The sequence below is a fragment of the Pteropus alecto genome, unplaced genomic scaffold, assembly GCF_000325575.1.
Source record: "Pteropus alecto unplaced genomic scaffold, ASM32557v1 scaffold312, whole genome shotgun sequence".
Taxonomy (NCBI): domain Eukaryota; kingdom Metazoa; phylum Chordata; class Mammalia; order Chiroptera; family Pteropodidae; genus Pteropus; species Pteropus alecto.
This window is the reverse complement of record NW_006433948.1, coordinates 190713-194482: the sequence shown is the minus strand read 5'-3', so window position 1 is coordinate 194482 and position 3770 is coordinate 190713.

Below are 3770 nucleotides of genomic sequence, written 5' to 3'. Positions count from 1 at the left end.
AATAACTTAGGGTGTATGCTACCTCATTAGTAAAATAATATCTCTTATTTTCTGACATGTTTTCAACATAAGAGCCAGGGAAGTTTTCGAGTGGTAAGGGGTTGATCAACAAGAATTTATCTACATTTCTTTGATTTAATTTTTCATTCTTAAGTGGTTAACCTCATTAGTAAAATCTTGGGCAGAAAGAGACCAAATACTATTCAATGGCTCATTTATGATATACACAGGAGGTTGGTTGTCTTAGAAAATCTCCCCAAAAGGGCCAAAACTCCCTTAAGCAGATAGTAACCACTACAAAAACCACCCAACCAAACAAAAAGTAACAGTTATTTGCTATTATCTGTGAATATATCTGTTTGTACGATAATGTGATGGATGGGCTAAATCATAAGACAGCCCAGCTGTTTACATTCTTTATTTACAAGCATTTTTTTGCCCAGCCCTCTCATCTCCCATGCTAGCTAGCAAAAGTTCTGAGGATTCTCCAGTTTCTGCCCATGCTGCTTGTGATTTAACTTCCTTTAACTTGCAGTGTCATTGTGTGTCTGTCACCGTTATCTGAAAAGAGACAAAAACTTCTACTTACCTAGGATTAATCTTAGTACTATTCCTTACAATGGACTGAGCCTGAGGTTAATGAACACATTGAGAAGCAGGCTGCCTCAAGGAGAGTTGAATTAGCAACAAACAATGCATGGATCCAGCATCTGTCTTTGAATCCTACTCCCCGGTACTCATCCTGCAAGCACTTGTTCAATGCCTCCCTCCTCATTAAGTTTACTATTCACAGAAACAGTGATAGCCAGAGTATTAGCAATTTCACCCTAAATTCCTGAGACCCAATTACCAAAGGGAGATGCAAACTGGGCACCTGAAACATGTGTACACAGTAGATACCAGTAGAGGAAAGGAAACTTCAATTTAATTAACTTCATTTTTTATAAAGGTCAGTAAACATGCCTTTTGCTCTGAAAGGAGACATTTTACTTATATTATGGTAAGCAGTCCTGCCCATTGCTACAGAGGGAATCACTATCTCATCTTACACAGATGTTTGTTATTCAAACATCATTCAAAAGAAGGCAGCAAACAAAAAATATTCAGTGGTTGCTTGCAAAATATACAGAAACATGAACAGTGGTTGCTTGCAAAATATACAGAAACATGAAAGATCCATACACAGTAGTCTCCCAATAACGTAAAAGTAAAATTGCTGAAAAGATACCACCTTCAAACTAACTAAATAATGGCAAATTTATCTCTATCTGAACACCCACCAACAGAGTATAGACTTTCTCACGTGTTAATCTAGTTGCATGTCCTTTGAGTGTCCATTTTTCTGATTACTGGTGAGACAAATAAAGTCAAGAAATATTACTGAGCACCTACTATGTACCAGATACTATTTTAAGTTTCTGGGATACAACAGTGAAAAAAGGGAGGAAAGATAAATATTTATATACCTTATATTCTGACAAGGGTAAAACCAATAAACATATTAACTAAGTAAATTATACAGTATGTTTGAGATGATGTAAGTAATGGAAAAGACAGAGCAAGACAATGAGGAGATTAAGATAGTATGTTTATCGACGACATGATCCATTTTGTAAAATGTTTGTTAATATTTTTGCTAAGTACATTGTAGGCTGTATGATTCATTCTTAATGGATATATTTTTATGTATTTCATTTATGATAACCATCAAAATTTATACACTAATCTTTTTTTGCCCAACATTTTATATGATGATTTTTTAAATGAGATTCGTATTTTAATTTAAGCAAATGTGTCAAAATTTGCAACAATGTCTGTGGATTTTGTCCCTTTAAACAAAATTTTCCCCATTCACATGAGAAAACCTATGAACATTCTCTTCCATTTGAAACTAAAATTTATTGTTCTTTCCATATTAAAGTATTAATTTCTTTCAACTAGGAATTTACTTTGTATATGGGGTGTGATGAAGGGATTTGTTTATTATGTGTCTTTAAAAATGGTTAATGCAGCACCATTAATTGAATAAAATTGCCTTTCTCATTAATGGGAAAAGTCACTTGATTATGATTCCAACCTACTACATGCAATTTACTTTCTATGTCACTTTTCTGTTCCACAGTTATATTTCATCTCACTCTTCTAATCTGAACGTCTTTCAGACTACTAGCCAGAGTTTCAAGAGTGATCCTGTTAAAATATGACACAAATCCCATCATACCTCTGCTAAAAGCACTCACATGGCTCCCCATCGCATGCAGTGTAAAAGCCAAATTCCATTCTAGGACCTCAAAGGCTCTAAGCTATCTGCTTCTCCCAGATCCCCATCAGCAACGTGAACTCCCTTTGTGATATCATCTGCTTTGCTTACTCAGCTCCAGCCCTGCTGGTATCCTCAGTGTTTCTTCAACATGCCTTGATGGTAGCGCCTTGGGGCCTCAGCACTCCGTGCCCTCTACCTGGAATGTTCCTTCCCCAAACGGGCACAGAGCCAGTTCTCCAATAGCGTTCAGGTCTTATTCAACATGTTCACAGTGAGGCTCTCCCTGGCCTTCCTATCTCTCCAATTTCGGCCTCCTGCCCGGAATTTCAGTTCCCCATTCTTTGCGTTCTTTTCCCTTTCTTGACACGTGTCACTTTGAAAACGCTTCATATTTACGTCTTGTATCTTGGCTACTCTCTGACACACTGAGATCAAAGCTCCATGAGGCTCAGATAATTTTCTTTCTTTCCTTTGTTCATGCCATATCATCAGTACCTGTGCCTAAGAGGAATGCCTGGCAGATTGCCCACCTGAAGTTAGTTTTGGTGGGGCGGAGATAAAGCAAATAAGTTGACAAGAAAAAGAGAAACGGAGTCGAAGTAAGGCAATGGGGGACTAGGCAGTTTTCCCTCGGTCTGCCCCCAAAGCTCCAAACGCAGGTGCTTCCAGGGAACAATTGGGCATTTTATCACAGTGAAGCAGGCCAGCGGGGGGCACGGCCACTTGAGAGCATTCTGAGTCTAAACTGGTCTGAGCCCTTCCTCAGACCCAGCTGCTTGTGTCTTCTTTGGAATGTGGGCTCTAATCCTCAATTTACTGTTTTTTTTTTCTTTTCAGGTGAGCCAGAAGCAAGAATTTTTGTAATGCAAAATCTCCCAAATGTCTAAATAGCTGTTTAGACATAGAGAACCCAAACACGAAGCTCAAATGAAACATGACAGCTGACTGAAATCGGCACATGGGTGGCCTGCAGGTGTCTGCCAGACCAAATTGTGTGACATATGAAAGAAAAGTAATCCCTGCTGTGGTGAGATGGCCTTGCCTTGTGCCATTCTTGAGGCAAACAGCTTTGGGTCATGCTGGGTGGAGAATGAGTAGGTATTACTACCTTTCAACTCCTGGAGGCTTCCTGCCTCCTCCTCCCACTGCTATGCATAGAGTTGGGGAAACTTGGACAGTGGGGAGTCCTCAGAACTCTTCCTGAGAGGGCAAGGGACAATTTTACTGGAGTGTGGGGTGGGGAACCAGAGAGAAGGTTTTGAGGGGAACTGCCACAGCAGGACTGGGGAAAGGCAAGGAGGAGAAGGACGGAGACCCACACGGTGGGACACCATATGTCTGAGGGACTCTGTCGGGGTTACTGTACGCTCTCCCTATCAGCCACCACCCCCTCTGTGTGACCAGAGTCAAAGGAAATAGGAAATAGTTGTGCAAAGGTACAAGTCCTAGCCCGACTGCCCCATCCCATCTGTCTCTCCTGGAAACAAAGCTGCATATAAGCTCCCGG